Source organism: Pan troglodytes, chromosome 10, assembly GCF_028858775.2.
Source record: "Pan troglodytes isolate AG18354 chromosome 10, NHGRI_mPanTro3-v2.0_pri, whole genome shotgun sequence".
Taxonomy (NCBI): Eukaryota; Metazoa; Chordata; class Mammalia; order Primates; family Hominidae; genus Pan; species Pan troglodytes.
Window position 1 is genome coordinate 11,076,855 of NC_072408.2, and position 18,253 is coordinate 11,095,107.

General features: G+C 43.7%; 1 long non-coding RNA gene across 1 annotated transcript in view; it reads left to right on the forward strand.

Moving 5' to 3' along the window:
* Positions 1–7,662, forward strand: part of LOC134807542 (uncharacterized) — a 38,456-nt gene extending 30,794 nt beyond the window's left edge. Inside the window, exon 2 of the long non-coding RNA XR_010148242.1 lies at positions 7,164–7,662. This is a non-coding gene — a long non-coding RNA (uncharacterized LOC134807542). The remainder of the gene's footprint in view (positions 1–7,163) is intronic.
* The last annotated feature ends 10,591 nt before the right edge of the window (positions 7,663–18,253 follow it).

Below are 18,253 nucleotides of genomic sequence, written 5' to 3' on the forward strand. Positions count from 1 at the left end.
TTAAAAAATCTACTATGTGTATAAAATGATCTGTTTTGGCCTTTTATATAACTTAAAACTATGTTGTTAGGTGCATGCAAGGTCATGATTGCTACATCATCTTGGAGAATGATTCATTTTATTATTGTATAGTATCTATCTTTTTCTCTATTTGTTCTTTTTGCCACAAATTTTATCTTGTCATATATTAATCTTGCTGCTCAACATTCATTTGGAATTTACATGATCTTTTTTTCTCACCCTTCAATTTCAAACCTTCAAACTGATATTGTTTTGTGTGTCTTTCTTCTCAATTGCATATTGTTGGGTCTTTCTCTTTCATTCGTTTTCATAATCTCTGCTTTTAGTGGTTGGTTTTAATCCACTGGCAAGTATTGTGAGTTATTACAGTCATTCCTTGGTATCCACAGGGGATTGGTTCCAGGACTCCCTGTGGGTGCCAGAATCCACAGATGCTCAAGTTCCTTATATAAAATGGCATAGTGTTTGCATATAATCCATGCACATCCTCCTGTATACTTTAAACCATCTCCAGATTACTCATAATGCCTAATACAATGTAAATGCTATGTAAAGATTTACTATACTGTATGTTTTAAATTTGTGTTATTTTTATTGCTGTATTCTTATTTTTAACTAAAAAAAAAGTTTAATCTCACGTTGGTTGAATCCAAAGATGCGGAAGCTGTGGATATGGAGGACTGACTACATTATCTTCTTTTATACTTTCTATTTATTATGTTTTTCTTTGCTACTTTTTTCTCCCTGTTTTCCTCTGCGCTTTTGGAGTGATAAAGTTTTTATAATTACTTTTTTCTCTGCCTGGATTGAAATCTATATTGTGCACTTCTACTCATTAAATGATTATGCCTATCTTAGAGTCGGGCACGGTGGCTCACGCCTGTAATCCCAGCACTTTGGGAGGCCAAGGCGGGCAGATCACGAGGTCAGGAGATCGAGACCATGGTGAAACTCCGTCTCTACTAAAAATACAAAAAATTAGCTGGGCGTTGTGGTGGGCGCCTGTAGCCCCAGCTACTCAGGAGGCTGAGGCAGGAGAATGGTGTGAACCCGGGAGGTGGAGCTTGCAGTGAGCTGAGATTGCGCCACTGCACTCCAGCCTGGGTGACAGAGCGAGACTCCACCTCAAAAAAAAAAAAAAGATTATCCCTATCTTTAAATATTTAACAGTTATACACTTATTTGTATGAACAAATCTAAACTTTTTTGGTAATGTTATTCTCTTCTTGGTGGTCATACATATTCTGTATCTGTTAAAGTCTTCTCTCCTCTGTTTTATTACTATTTTCTTTAATTTTAACTTCACACCTCATTCCTTTTTTTTTTTTTTATGGAGTCTGGCTCTGTCACCCAGGCTGGAGTGCAGTGGCACAATCTCAGCTCACTGCAGCCTCTGCCTCCTGGGTTTAGGCAATTCTCTGCCTCAGCCTCCCGAGTAGCTGGGATTACAGGTGCCCGCCACCAAGCCTGCCTAATTTTTGTATTTTTAGTAGAGACGGGGTTTCACCATCTTGACCAGGCTGGTCTTGAACTCCTGACCTCATGATCCACCCGCCTCGGCCTCCCAAAGTGCTAGGATTACAGGTGAGAGCCACCGCACCTGGCCCATCCCTCATTGCTGAAAGAGAATTAGCTAGATAGAAATTTCCCTCAGCAGTTTGTAGGTATGGCTTCATTATCTTCTCGGGTTCAATTACCTTCTTGGTTTCTATTCTATTACACCTTAAATTTTTCATAGAAAAATGTAAGATGTAACTTCAGTCTAAGTGTTAATCTTTTTTAAGTAATCTATTTTTCCCCACTGGCAGCTTTTCCTTTTATTAATGATGCTCTGCAGTTTCATTGTGATGTGGACCTGCATCAAAGTGCACTTTTGATCTGAGTTCTCATATTTTTCTCTAACTCTGGAAAATTCTAAGCTACAATCTTTTCAAATAATGACTTCTCTCTTATTTCTTCCAGTCTCTTTTCCTTTCTCTGGTACTCAAATTGGAGATGTGTTGGAGTCTCTCAGTCTGTCCTCCAGGGCTCATAACTATTCTGCTCTTTTGAATTTTATATTTCTTTGTTTCTTTGTACTAGATCTGGGTGAATTTGTCAGTACTCTCAATTTACCAATTATCTCTTAAACTGTGCCTAGTCTAGAGTTTATCCTAAATATTGGCTTTCTTATTTCCAGAATATATTTTTAAGTTCAAAAATTTTCAGTTGATTGCTTTCCCTGTCTACATGTGGTGATTTGCCCCAGATTTGCCCCATCCCTTCATACATGCCCCTTTGCAATGTGACTTTGACACTCTGACTATCAATAAGTGGGGTATATCTCTGCAGCCTCAAATCTGGTCTTGTCTATGTGACTTGTTTTGAGCAGTGGCCATTGGCAAATATATATAATTCAACAGAGGCTTGAGAAGTTCTTGTGCATTGGAGTTTGCCCTTTTTTGGCTGCAGGAAACCCTGCTATCACCATGGAAGCAAGCCTAGGTTAGCCTCCTAAAGAATCACAAAAAGAAAGACCCTAGCTGTCTGAATGATCTGAGCTAAGTCCCCAGACATGCAAGTGTGGCCATCCTAGACCACTGAGCTCCAGCCAAGCCAGCTTGCATCAGAAGAACTGTCCAGACAACTCACAGAATCATAAGAAATAATGCAGGTTGGTTTTTTAAGTGACTAAGTTGTGGGGGTGGTTTGTGATGCAGCCGAAGGTAATTGATATACTGTGTTGTTCCATTTCTCCCTGTTTTGTTTCCCAATATTTGTTCACTTTTAAGGCATCTAATTCCTTTTCCATGTCTTTAGTCACCTTAAGTGTTACTGTTCAAGTCTCACTGTTTAATTTACCATTTAAGTCCTTGACATACTGTTTCATAAAATTATTTTCAACTGGAGTGAACTATTGACTTTCTTGACTGTTTTTCTTAGCGCTTATTTTCTACATATATTTTGGAAAGTCTGCAGGCTTATTTTGAATGGAAGGCATTTTGTTTTGTTTCACTTGTTTTGCTTTTTCTTGTACCCAGTTGAGAAGTTTTGCAGATGCTTTCACCCAGCATGCTGTACTCTTGGTCCACAGCTGAGTCTCAAGATAGTTTTCTGGGGCTCCTGCCCCACAGTGATATTGAGAATATTACAGAGCCAGTCACAGAGCTGGCTTTGAATCAGCTGGCTTCATATCAGCTTTAAATTTCTAATCAGTTCCTGTTTAGAAGGCCGGGTCTTGGATCGCTGTAGTTCCACAGCTTCTGAGAACGCCTGGCTTTCAGCAGTTAGCCTGGTTGTATCGTTTCTTGAGTAGACACTTAGTTTCTATTATCCTATCCAAGCCACACTCCTTCCCATCGCTGCCTGGTTTGGGGTCCAGAGCCCTGCAAGCCCACGGCTTTATCCCCCCTCATGCTTGCAGTGATCCATAAAGATGCTTTCTTCTTGGTTTCAAGTTTGGGTATTTTTATTATTATTAATATTATTATTATTATTATTATTATTATTATTATTTTAGACAGAGTATCACTCTGTCACCCAGACTTGAGGGCAGTGGCGTGATCTCAGCTCACTGCAACCTCTGCTGCCCAGGTTCAAGCGATTCTTCTGCCTCAGACTCCCGAGTAGCTGAGACTACAGGCACCCGCCACCACATCCAGCTAATTTTTGTATTTTTAGTAGAGATGGGGTTTCACCGTGTTATCCAGAATGGTCTTGATCTCCTGACCTTGTGATCTGCCCACCTTGGCCTCCCAAAGTGCTGGGATTGCAGGCGTGAGCCACTGCGCCCTGCTAAGTTTTGTATTTTTAGTAGAGACAGGGTTTCACCATACTGGTCAGGCTGGTCTTGAACTCCTGACTTCATGATCCACCCACCTTGGCCTCCCAAAGTGCTGGGACTGTAGGCGTGAACCACCGCGCCCGGCCATGTTTGGGTATATTTTATTAGGTTTGTTTTTTCCTTGTCTATACTTTGTCTTTCATGGTCTTTTACTTAGAACACAGGGAATGTGAAGAAGTGTGAAATTAAGGGGAGCCCGTTTGACCGGAGGTCCATTTCATATAATTTTATCTAAAAATTAAATATAAACTTAAGCTGGCATGCAAGATCTTTCACAATTCAGATCCGCTTCCCACTCCCACTGCTAGGCACCCCGCACTTCACTCACACCAAATTGCCTCCTGTTTCCTGAACACAGCATGTGCTTTTATTCTTTGGGGCATGTTCATATCCAGAACAGCCCTCCTGCCACACCTTTCATCTTCAAGACCTTCATGAAAACTCATTTCAACTGGGAAGCTGGCTCTAGATCTCACAGATTAAGTTACTTCTTCCTTCTCTGTGCAGCTGGTATTGTTACATACCTTTATGTAGTGCTTTCTGTATTCCTCTATATTCTATTTCTATATACTACTTAATGTCATCGAATTGTGAATTTTAGTACTTATAATCTCCTCCAGCTAGGCTGAGAGCTTCCTGAAGACAGACACTGTCTTTTCCATATCCATATTCTTGGAAGTTAGCAAAGGGCCTGGCACAAAGTATGCACTCAGTACACACGTACTGAGTAAATGAATGAATGATTCATATGATGTGCAAGATAAAGTAAGCATGTAGTACATGTGGTTTATTGCCATATTGTTATGTCCATAACAATTGCTGTTTATCTAAGTGTCTGCTTTGGGCAACATGAATGTGCTATATTTATCCACTGCACTTAGAAATAAAGAGAAGGCAGCGAACAAATTTTTATCCTGAAGTTTGCCTTATATAACTACCATTAAGCTAACTCTGTGCGGAAGACAATTGACATACTCCAATACACCTTTTGTAAAAGTGTGGTTTTTACAACTCTTAAGGCAACATGAGACAAACAGTCTCATTTCCTTCCTCAATTTCATGGCATTCTTCAAAAAAGAGTGGAGCAGGATGTTAGCACGAGTTGTTATCTTTCTTTCTTTTTTTTTTTTTGAGACGGGAGTCTTGCTCTTTCGCCCAGGCTGGAGTGCAGTGGCGCAATCTTGGCTCACTGCAAGCTCCGCCTCCCGGGTTCACACCATTCTCCTGCCTCAGCCTCCCGAGTAGCTGGGACTACAGGAGCCCGCCACCACACCCGGCTAATTTTTTTGTATTTTTAGTAGAGACGGGGTTTCACTGTGTTAGGCAGGATGGTCTCGAACTCCTGACCTCGTGATCCGCCTGCCTCGGCCTCCCAAAGTGCTGGGATTACAGGCGTGAGCCCCCACACCCGGCCCGTTATCTTTCGAGCAAAGTAAAAATACGAGGGAAAAAGCTCTAATATGTGTAAATGCTTTACAGTTATAACAACTCAGTTCTATCTTTCTATCAATTATAATTCTATCTCAGGAGAAGGGTTACATTTTTTGTTCCTTTTTTTACAAAGAGGATATAATTTTGGTACCAAATGGCATGCTGTGTGAGCAAAAATATTTGTCTAATTGTCCAACTTTTCTGGAATCCTTCAGGATACTATTTCTTCCTGAGAAACAGAATGAAGGCTCTGTGACATGGAAGAAACAAAAAGGTTTTCATTCTGGTGGGAGTTACTTGTGCTTTCATTTCCTCCAGCTCGATTGCATGGCTACGGCAAAAACAGAAATTCAACTGAGTAGAATTTCTGTTCCAAAAACATCTAAAATTCATCTCAAATCTGTATCTTTTCTGGGGAGAGAAACGAAATCCATTCTAACAACTAATTAAACAAACAAACAAATACCCTAAAACCACAGTCTTCTCCTGGCGCCTGTCTACACCCACTCCTCCCCAGACCCCTTCCCCCATCTCCTTCCTCACTAGCCCAGTCCCACCTGGTCCAGGGATCAACGTGGTGGGGCTCACTCTCTCCCACACAGGGAATGTGTTGGATAAAAGCTATATGTGGAAAATGTGGGTAAGAGAACTAGAAAATGAATATGAAGTTATCACTGTGTTTAACCTCCAACTTTGCTCTCTGATTCCAATAGTCGTCACAGTTTTCTGAAAACCTGAAATGTAACGTATGTGACGTTGCTTCTCCCTAGTGATTCAGCAAACAAAAGCCTGAAATTCTTCGCCAAATCGCCATTTTCCCCCACATTCCTAATTCAAGCTCAAAGCTTTATTTAATTTAACCACGTTTAACACATAATTTTTAGTTATGTGCTCTGATTGATGCAGTATTTCTTATGGATATAGACTTTGAATCCATTGTATGACCTCGAAAAGAATTTAGAGTTTAGACAATTTAGAATTTGGAACCAATTTCAGTGTCTCCAGCAAAGATCCAAAGTTGATAGCTTGCCGCTTCTCCCCGTATGGTGAGCCATCTCACTGTGCTCAAGAGACTGCTACATCCTGGAGAAGGGGATAACACAGAGGGACACAGAGATTTTTTATTTACAGAAATAGTATCTGGAAGTGCCCTTTGGTTTACTATCTTGATCTTTTATGTTAAGCAACTACGAATGTTTGAATGGGAGAACAAAAAATCGCCACTAAGAGAAGGAACTATTACCTGAAGAAGGCCGGGCGCGGTGGCTCACGCCTGTAATCCCAGCACTTTGGGAGGCCGAGGCGGGCGGATCACGAGGTCAGGAGATTGAGACCGTCCTGGCTAACACGGTGAAACCCCGTCTCTACTAAAAAAAAAAAAAAAAAAAAAAAAAATTAACCGGGCGTGGTGGCAGGTGGCTGTAGTCCCAGCTACTCGGAGGCTGAGGCCGGGGAATGGCGTGAACCCGGGAGGCTGAGCTTGCAGTGAGCCGAGATCGCGCCACTGCACTCCAGCCTGGGCAACAGGGCGAGACTCCGTCTCAAAAAAAAAAAAAAGAAATATTATCTGAAGAAAATGTTATCAATGACAACTCCTAGACACTAATTGTGGTACATTGCATTTCATTTCATTTCCAGTCACACTATGAGCATCTACTATGAGCTAGGTACTGTACCAAATTCTAGAACACCCTTGTTCAATAGAAATAGACTCCAGCCACCTATGTAACTTTAAAGTTTCTAGTGGACACACGAAAGCCATTAAAGAGAAATGGGCGAAATTAAATATTTGTATCATTTCGACATGTAATCAATACAAAAATGAATGAGGTGTTTTATTTTTTTAATACTGCATCTTCAAAATCTGTTGTGTGTTTTTCACTCACAGCGCAGCTTAACTTGGACTCACCCCCTATCAAGTGCTCGACGGCCACGTGTGCAGTGGTTCCTACGTGGAGCAGCATACATCCAGAGATGCAAATATTAATGAGGACAGTGCTAGTAACAGAGTTGCTGAGCGATCTATGTCCCCTTGTAAGAACCAGCGCCCCAGGGGAAGAAACAGAACTCCACAAGGTAGCAGTGTGGGTGTAGTACCCGCATGTGCCCATGTTATGGGAATGTAGATGGGGAGTGACCACCGCCAACAGAAGTGTGGCCATCTTGCCCGAGATGCATGAGGACCTCCTGTTTTTAGATGCTGCTGCCCAAGGCCCGTATTTCATGCTATGGCTTTTGTCATTTGAATTATCAGTAGCTGTCTCGGAGCTAATACACTTCACTGGGCCCTGGAGGATATTGTCTTATACAGTCCACCAGGTTTTGGATATGCAGTCTGTGCCTTTCATTGCCTTTCTGGAAAATAATAACTAAACTCTTCCTCACCAGGCTTTTTGTCTTTTTTAACTTTCTCTTTGTCTAGTTTATTTTGGTATCTCTGTTACTATCATTTCTTCAATGTTTTTTTCCTGCTTATCTAACTCTTTTATCTTGTTCAAGTTAAAAAAAAAAAAAAAAAAGGCCAGGTGCGGTGGCTGACACCTGTAATCCCAGCACTTTGGGAGCCCGAGGCGGGCAGATCACAAGGTCAGGAGATTGAGACCATCCTGGCTAACATGGTGAAACCCCATCTCTACTAAAAATACAAAAAATTAGCCGGGCGTGGTGGCGGGTGCCTGTAGTCCCAGCTACTCGGGAGGCTGAGGCAGGAGAATGGCATGAACCCGGGAGGCAGAGCTTGCAGTGAGCCGAGACTGCACCACTGTACTCCAGCCTGGGCAACAGAGTGAGACTCCGTGTAAAAAAAAAAAAAAAAGACCTTTGCCTGGGGCCTGGGGCCTGTTGAGGCATCTATGGGCATAGCTTATGCACGCTGGTGACAAGAAATGTTAAACACAGAGCTAAAATATATTAAGTATTTAAAATTACTGTATGTATATAATAAGCAAATCCTAAGATAATGATGTTGACGCAAGGGTGGGCAGAATTTGTGAGGGCAAAGCTTAAGAGTGGGAGAGTAAAGATGTGCAGGTCCCAGTCCCTTATGTCTTGCTGCAGGAACAGAAAGAGAGGCCGTCATCAGAGGTACAGGATGCTCATCTTTCCATCTTGTCAGGACCATTTTGATCTCAAGGACAATTTGATATGCAGAATGCAAAAAGAATATAACTAAGATATTTTTGACAGCAGCAGAAAATGTCTTATGAACAAACCACTGAACATCCATTTTCAGATAGTATCAAGTAGTAAATCCCTCATCCTTTCCCCTTCCTTGACCCTGTTCTACTAGGTGGGAGTCAGCACAGGGTGGAGGGTGTCCTTGACATCTATACTAGGGCCACCGTACAAATAACCCAAACAACAAAATGACTACTCCAGTCCACATATGGTATATCCCCCTTCCCACCACAGGTTAAATCCATACCATGTCTCCAGTAAGGACTGTGGCTTAACTTTTGACCTGGAGCCCACACAACTTTCACATATTATAGTTCTCTCAAGTTTAAGAAGACAACTGATATGGTTTGGCTGTGTCCCCACTCAAATCTTATCTTGAATTGCAGTTTAGTTCCCACAATCCCTATGTGTCATGGGAAGGACCTAGTAAGAGGTAATTGAATCATGGGGGTGGGTTTTTCCCATGCTGTTCTTGCGAAAGTGAATAAGTCTCACAAGATCTGATGGTCTTATAAGGGGCAGTTCCCCTGCACATGCTCTCTTGCCTGCTGCCATGTAAGACATGCCTTTGCTCCTCCTTCACCTTCTGCCAGGATTGTAAGGCCTCCCCAGCCATGTGGAACTGTGAGTCCACTAACTTCTTTTTCTTTATAAATTACCCAGTCTCAGGTAGGTCTTCATAGCAGTATGAAGATGGACTAACACAGCAATATTTTCAAAGTTAGGCTCCCAGCTGAGCACCCTTTCAGTAGTATTTGGGTTATTGGTCTTCAGCCATTGTTCTTATATTTCCTCTGCTCCTTTCCGTCTCTCTTCCCCTTTGACACCTGCTACCAGGCTGGGAGTTCCAGAAACCCCATGTGCAGAAGCTTGAGAGCCCAGGCAGGGGAGGAAACATGACAGTTAGGCAAAAATACCCCTGAGAGGTCAGGTGCTTTATTGGATGGGCACCGTGAACCTAATGCTCTGAAGGCTGGATGCCTGGGCTTCCTTCCCCATACCTAAGGCTGGATCTGAGGAGAACTGGCAAATAAGTGAGGCTTACTCTTCTCCTCTACTTTGAGCATCCTTATCTGCCCTGTGTCATCCTGTCGCCCTCTAGCTAAACCTGCCAGCCTGCCCTCGTGGGGCCATGCCACCACTCTGCCAGGCCTCACCTCCGTCTGTCTCCCTCTTTGCTTGATGTCTGATAGCTGTCATGTGGTAAAGAGCAATGCGCTGATGCCTGGTGGGAGCTGGATGTGTACTCAATAACCAAGAGTGCTTGCACTTGGTGAAATAGGGAATAATATTATATTTCCATCCAATCATATGGAATGAGATCCAAATGGTGAAATGCCAGACCCCCGGACAAAAGGACTGTCATCTACAATTGTGTAAATCAAGCTTGTTCAACCCACAGCCCACAGGCCACATGCAACCCAGGACAGCTTTGAATGTGGCCCATCAGCTATCGATCAGCTATCATTAGTGTATTTTATGTGTGGCCCAAGACAATTCTTCTTCTGTGACCCAGGGAAGCCAAAAGATTGGACATCCCTGGTGTAGATCGTTCTCTACACAGGACTTGAAGCCTAGGAAGTGAGTGAGGTGGTCAGCATGCACTCTACTCACCAAGCCGCACACCCTGACACAGAACTGTGTCCCCCTGAAGGAAAGGGTACCCTTTGCTGATTTTCACAAAATTACTCTAGTACTACTTAATGCTTAAGGGGGCTTTGGGTAGAAGAAGACTTGACCTTTTAAAACACATTTTACAAGCTCATGCCTGTAATCCCAGCCACTCAGAAGGCTGAGGTAGGAGGATCTCTTGAAACCAGGAATTCAAGACCAGACAGGGCAACATAGCAAGACCCCCAACTCTAAAAAAAAGCAAAAAACAAAAACTTAGCCAGTTGTGGTGGTCTGCACTTGTAGCCCCAGATAATCAGAGGCTGAAGCGGGAAGATCTTTTGAGCCCAGGAGTTTGGAGCTGCAGTGAGCCGTGATCGTGCCACTGCCCTCCAGCCTGGGCAACAGAGCAAGGCCCTATCTCTAAACAAAACAAAACAAAACAAAACACATCTTTTAGTCTGGAATGTGCACAATTTGTCATCGTTTTAGGCCTGACTATGAGATTCTCACAAAGAAACCGAAAAAGAACAGAAACATCAATCATTTCAATAAATCTTCTTTTGGGCCCAATGTGAATCACCTCTCCTCAGGACTCTGGTTTGCTGACATTCAGGTGGGAGTTTTTCATGACAGCAGGAGATCAGGACTCCGGTTTGCTGGCATTCAGGTGGGAGTTTTTCATGACAGCAGGAGGTCTGGACTCTGGTTTGCTGGCATTCAGATGGGAGTTTTTCATGACAGCAGGAGGCTCGGGCATCTGTCTCATGCTATCTCAGGGGTGATCCTTACTAAGGACTGGGGGAGAACAGAGTCATGTCCAGATGTAGGAGGCCTTCTGTAGAAAGGTCTGAGGGACACGGCCATTGCAGACTGCTGTCCTCGTGCTATAAAAGCTTCCTCACAATATTACTCCCACTCTATAAACACACTGTTAATTAAAAGAGAAACTCATTAAATACCCTTATAAAATCCAGAATATCCCCTACTCTTCTCCCCTCCCTTTCTCCTCCTTACCATATGCCAATAATCAACCATTTTTTTTTTTAGTGCTTTCTCTGTGCCAGCAGTGACAAAGGAAGAGAGTCTGTGCTCTCATAGAGCTTATCACGGGTTTCTAGGTGAATTTCTCTCAATAGAAAAGGTGAGGTCTGAGATGGTCTCTAGGAATTTGATGTTCAGGTTCTCAGAAATCACTGGTTTCCTCGGCATGTTCTGTAATATGTCCTTAAATGCTGAAGAGACTTAGTGCTAAGGTCACTAATTATATATCAAGGAGAAAAAAGTGCCCAGTCCTCCTCAAAAGAAATGAAGCTGTTTCTTTCCCGTGTTCTCTTTTCACTAGACAAATACATCTGGATTTCCCAAACACCAAAAAACAAACAAACAAACAAAAAACGGAGTCTCGCTCTGTCGCCCAGGCTGAAGTGCAGTGGTGCAATCTCAGCTCACTGCAAGCTCCGCCTCCCAGATTCACTCCATTCTCCTGCCTCAGGCTCCTGAGTAGCTGGGACTACAGGCGTCCGCCACCACGCCCAGCTAATTTTTTGTATTTTTAGTAGAGACGGGGTTTCACAGTGTTAGCCAGGATGGTCTCGATCTCCTGACCTCATGATCCGCCCATCTCGGCCTCCCAAAGTGCTGGGATTACAGGCGTGAGCCACCATGCCCAGCCAGATTTTCTTAATTCACTCTCCCCTCTGAAGGTTTTTGTACTATCTATATAAAAATGTATACATTCATCTGTTTACCATCAGGTATTTATTGAGTACCTGTATTCATTTTCAATGAGTTTGGATAAGCAAAAATTAAAAAATAAATAAAAGTGATAAGACACTTTTGAACTGACTGGGCAGTGGGAGACAGACAAATATGTAAACCATTTCAGTTCAGGGTGGTAAGTACGACAGAAAGACAGAGAACATAGCCGCCAACTTTAGCTGATGAAATGAAATTGAGGCGGCTTCATGCAGGAGGCAGTTTTTGACCTGAGTCTTAGAGAGTGAATAGGAATTAACCAGGCAGAGAAATGAAGCAAGACAACTCCAGGCAGAGGGAACAGCATGTGCAAAGTCCCAAGGACGGTGTACTGGGGATCCTATAGAGAGATAGACAGCATCCCTCAAATGCACTTCCTCTCTATCTGAAAACCTGTGAATTAAGGAAAGAAGTCTTCTGTTCCCCCTGAGCCTCTACCCCACACATCCACACGCCCAATATATGGTAATGGGACAGGCTTAGGATCACAGCTATAGACTTTCCCATTCAAAAAGGGGGAAACAGAAGGCATAGAGGAGTTACCAGCCTATAGCACTTCTGAGATCTGGCAGGGCACATGTGGTCAGCTCCTTGATTAGGGATCAAGCCCTGGGAATTATTCCCAGTGGCTGTTGGTTTTTCCCTCTGTGTCATCCTTCTTTTTCTGTAAAAGATTGTTTACATTTGCACTGAGTGTATTTCTCAGACTATTCTCAGCCTATAAAAGTTTGGGAATCCAAAGCCTTTTTATTTTTACTCTGTACTTTCTCTGCCTCTTTTAGTCCAAGCTGATGGTGTTTCTTCTTGTAAAATTGTCTTAAAACCTTTGGGAGTCTCCTGTGAATCTTATTGGGGTGTGTGTCATCATTTAAAAAGTTTGTGAGGTTTTTCTTAATGGCACAAATGACAATAAGGTTCACAAGGGAGGGGACATCCCACACATCTCTTCAAGGTAAGCCACACTCTACCCTGAGCTTCTGTTGAAGCTGCCAAGGAATCCTAAAAGCCCTGGGTTTCTGTTGGTGGTGTTATTTTTGTTTTGACTAAAGAGTTCTCCAAGGCATTGCCTTAAGTCTTTCCAAGATTTTAACAAAGGATGTTATGGTCACATTCATTTTTTGTTATGGTCACATTCATTTTTTGTTTTTCTTTTCTTTTTTTTTTATGAGACAGTCTTGCTCTGCCACCCAGGCTGGAGTGCAGTGGTGCCATCTCGGCTTACTGCAATCTCCGCCTCCTGGATTCAAGCAATTCTCGTGCCTCAGCCTTCCAAGTAGTTGGGATTACAGGCCTGCACCACCACACCCAGCTAATTTTTGTATTTTCAGTAGAGACGGGGTTTCATCATGTTGGCCAGGCTGGTCTCCAACTCCTGGCCTCAAGTGATCTGCCCACCTCAGCCTCCCAAAGTGCTGGGATTACAGGCATGAGCCATCATGCCCTGCCTATGGTCACATTCTTAATTCCCTCTTTAGATCATGTTCTCCTGACTATTCCCGAAATTTTATTTTTGCACAGAGTAATTTCCTTATTAAACACTGCTTCTTTCTGGAGAGGCAGGGGATTTTCCAACTCAGCAAATTCTGCCTCTTTCATATTGAATGAATTTTTTTTTCCTTGAGCTTATCCCTGTCCCCTCCAATTTTAATATAAGCATAAAGACAAAGCCAGGGGCATCTTTAACACTGCCTGGAAATTTCCTTAGCTGGAGCAACCTGTCCATTAGATACATCTGTTTTCCATGTTACCGCAGGTGATGTGGTTTGGCTGTGTCCCCACCCAAATCTCATCTTGAATTGTAGCTCCCATAATTCCCATGTGTTGTGGGAGGGTCCCAGGGGAGATAATTGAATCATAGGGGCAGTTTCCCCCGTACAGTTCTTGTGGTAGTGAATAAGGCTCATGAGATCTGATGGTTTTTTAAGGGGAAACCCCTTTCACTGAGCTCTCATTCTCTCTTTGCTAGTTGCCATGTAAGATATCCCTTCCTTCGTCTTCTGCCATGATTGTGAGGCATCCCCAGCCATGTGGAACTGTGAGTCAATTAAACTCTTTTCTTTATAAATTACCCAGTCTCAGGTACGTCCTTATCAGCAGCATGAAAACAGACTAATACGGCAGGCAAGAGTCTTGCTAAACTTTCTGCCTTTTCATGGAGCCTCTTTTCTCTGATTTCCTCACTTTTCTTTAATCCTTGACAAACAGCCTTCTTGAGGGACATCAGTCTTCTGCTAATAGTCTCTACGAGATACTTGATAGATTTTTACTAAATACTCTTCTGAAGGACCTTCTGGCATCTGCCCACCACAGTCCCAAAGCCACTTGCATATTTTGGGGTCTCTGTTACAGCAGCAACTCACTCACCTCTTGCCTTCTGCACCCCCACTTTAGACCCCCCTGCCCATATACACCTCCAGCTATAGCCCACCAGGCCCACTCTGGTCCCATCAAGGCAGAGGGTAAGCAATTTTCTCTAAAACTTCTGCCCCTTCCAAAGGTCCCAGAAAATAATTCGAATATATCCTCCTGAAGATGGGTTCCCCAGAGGAGCTGTCTTGGTAAAGGGCTAACAGATAGGGTTATAGAAAGAAGTTAATGATGCTGTCTTCAAAAACAAATAAACAAACAAACAATGTTTCAGGACACCAAATGTTTTCTCCAGAGAAAAGTATCAAAATTCTCTGGGAAATATTTTCAACTTGCTGTTTGAGGGCAAGATCCAGAGAATTAAATCTATTTCTAACAAGAAATATTTTTAAAAAGAGGAAAAAAATGTGAGATTAAATTTATGTTAGGCTAACGTGAGCTTTTATTTATTTATTTATTGTAAGATGGAGTCTCACACTTTCACCCAGGCTGCAGCGCAGTGGCGTGATCTCGGCTCACTGAAAACTCCACCTCCAGGGTTCAAGAGAGTCTCCTGCTTCAGCCTCTTGAGTAGCTGGGATTACAGGCACCTGCCACCACACCTGGCTAATTTTTGTATTTTTAATACAGACGGAGTTTCACCATGTTGGCCAGGCTGGTCTCAAACTCCTGACCTCAAGTGATCTGCCTGCCTTGGCCTCCCAAAGTGCTGGGATTACAGGGGTCAGCCACTGGGCCTGGCCCAGTTTTATTTTAAAACACTGCTACCTCGACAGTGGAAGACATGCACGGCAAAATGGGAAAGGCCAGGAGCCGAGGGCTCATGCAGACCTAGACGGTGAGCCCAGGCAAGTTTCTTAATCACCATGAGGCCCTGCTTTCTCATCCCCAAGGTGGGACGTGGTCATGATAACTACCTCACAAGGCTACTGTGAGGATTGGAGGAGGTGAAATGTATGTGAAATAGCCAAGCACAGCATCTAGCATATGATTACTAAATTATCCTGGACTCACTAACAGGGAAACCATACTAACGAATCCTCGTATTTTCCTAGACGCCTCCATTTGGCTTTTCAGAAGGTTTTGGAATCAGAAGTCTATTCTCCAACTCCCTGGGGAGGATGTGGTGGTCACGAAGGAGAAGGAGGAAGGGCAGCTTCCCTCTTGCCCTCTTAGGAATTAGATTCCCTCCCATAAAAAAAAAAAAACATTTAGGACTACGGAATGTGCAACTCTCCAGGGTCCCATTAAGTCTTTTCTCAACTGCCTATTTCAGTGAAGAAACAATATCAGCTTCATTTTATTTCTGCCATAAATCCACACTTGATCTAATCTGTCTAGGTTTCTCTTTTTCCCAGCCCAAATCTCCCTCATCCAGCTTCAATTCTTCAACTCTTTCTCCCAAGCAGCCCTTGCAAGAATGTAGGGCCAGTTCTTCCTCTGCCTCAAGAAACATGCCCCAACTCCCATGTGGTGTCAAGCTGGAAGAAGACATGGAATTAGATGAAGGACAGAATGAAGATGAAGCGGAGATTTGGAGGAGAGTAAGTTTTAGGATATCAGAGAGGAAATGCAATGAGGCGTGTGGATGTGAGAGGAAGGTATGGAGAAGACTTGAGTGAAAGCAGAGATACAAAGGGACAGGGGCTGAAGGAGAAGAGTTTGAAGGATGCTTCACGGAAAAGGGCTGTGGAAAGAGTGAGTCGAGAGGACGGAGTTAATGAGACCTGCTGGAATTCTCCACAACTTTCTCTTCTTGCTCTTTCCACACCGCCTCTTTACATGATCCTACCTTTTTAGATAGTTGTTTCTATCTCCTTCGCTCCCTTCCAGCTTAGCTCAGGCTATGTTGTCTCTTGCACTAGAGAGGGCAATGGCCTCTGATCCAACTGGTCCTCCCACCCCATGCCCCACAGCCCCGATCCACCAATCTGTTCTTTGTTCCATAGCCCAAGTGGCCTCTCTTTAGTTTGACCTTGCTCCTGACCCACCCCCAAGTTTAAACCCAGGTACAGGTAGATCCCTGTGCCTTCGGGTCAAGTCTGCCCTCATAATGGTGGTACGTTTCTTCCCTCCTAGCCTCATCTCTCTCTCTCTCTCTGCTCCCCCTCTCTAGGCAGCTCGTCCCTCCCAGAGCTGGCCTTGCTTCCTCACCTGTTTGCTTTTGCTCTGGCTTTCTCTCTGTCCTTTCTCTTTCATCAATCCAACTTCTGTGCCTTTGGCCACCATATTTCCTCTTTTTATCAGATCCTTCCCTCTTCTTCTTTGTCTAATTCTCATTTAGTTTCCATGTTTCCTCTCAACCACTCTCTTTCTCCTGCAGTCCTTCCCTGCTGCCCCACCCCACCAACACACACACCCCGACAAGCTCTTACTCCCACTCTCATCCCTTTCTCTCACCAAAGCTGACCCAGCCACACCTGGGCTCACTTCTGTCTCAGCACTTATCTCGACACCCATTTTTCTGTCTCTGGCACTAGGAAGAGAACTGCTCCAGGACAGAGGCCCTAATTATTAGCATCTAGAATGCCTTGTTTGGTTTCTAGAATGTAGATGTAAGAGGAGTTATGTAATGTTGGTCAAGTGAATGAATGGATGAATGAATGCTCACTTGGTGGCCAAGAAGAGGCAGTCACAAGAGATCCAGCGAAGGAAAGAGGTCTGATGAGGAGGAAAAGTATGAGAAAATATAAAGAAGAAAACAAAGTGTTTGGGTAGAGGGAACATTTACTTTTGCTGGGGGTAGTAACTTCCATTTCAGTGGGAAAAAGCTCCACATCCAAGCAGAATATTGGGTTTTGTTTGTTTGTTTGTTTGCGTTTTTTTGTTTGTTTGTTTGTTTGTTTTTGCTGCATCTGAAGGAGAAATGGGGGTGGGAAGGGGTAGGGTCCTCAGAGCCTACAACTGACACCACTCAGGAATCATCTGCAGGGCCTCTCCTGCTAGACCTCCCCTCCTGGACCTCTGGATGTCTAGCTTCCTCCCTTGATGCTAACTCTGTTCCAAACACAACCCTGAATGCATCCCTAAATCATCACCCAAGACCAGGAACAAGCGCCCAGTCTTTTTTCTCACTCCAGTGTCCTCACTTTCTTCTTCCACTCCCACCTTGACTTATCTCACATGTCCACCCATCCGTACCCCAACCGCCCAATTCATGCATTTTTCCATATCTTAAGACCTCATGCTATTATTCATCCATTTGTCCAAACCCCCCACCAAACATGTGCTGCCTCCACTTTGTCATTTCCTAACACTCCCAAGGACTCTCAAGCTCTGTTAAGACAATCAGAGAATTTATGGATACTCATTTTTTAAAACCTCCAAGGCACTAAATTGCATCTACCCGAGATACTGCTTTGACTGATCTCCTCTAAGGTTGCAAGGCATACCTTGTAGCTGAAGATTAATGTCTCTGTCTCTGCTTATTGAGGGTCAATGACTCGCGGAGTTTTATCAGTGTGGGCAGACTGGAAAAGGTAATGGAGAACAGGATCAAGGGCCCCCCTTCTCCCTCCCCAGCTGCCTCCTGATCCCCTCTCCTTTGGTGCAAATACCATCCCCAGAGCCGGAGCACCACGGTTTATTTTTATCTGTTTATTTTGCAATTAACAAAGAGAAGGGGCCCCTTTCTGATGTGCTGGTTCAGAGGTTCAAAGTGTCTGGCTACCTTGACCCCTTCACCAGCCTCCGACATCGCAGTGTGGCTGCCCAACTGCGAAAGATTTATACTTATTTTTATATAATGGAAAACTCATTGCCGGACATCGAGTTACTCACTTTGATTTGTTTTCTTTGGAAGAAGCGGCCGGCGGCGGCGGCAGCGCCCCAAGCTGGGTCATTAACATGGCAGCAACAGCAACAAAGACCTTTACAGCCGCTGCCTGTAAACCGTGGATAAAGTTCAAGCATTTATTCTGTTTGAGGCCTCCCAGTGTCTATAAAAGCCCAGCACGATTATATGATCAGTGTCAAGACCCACTTTCCCCTCTTTGTGCTCTGGGATGCATTTCCTTGCCCTGTCCCTCCGTGTTGCCACCGCAGCTGCTCTGGCTTTAATAGCAA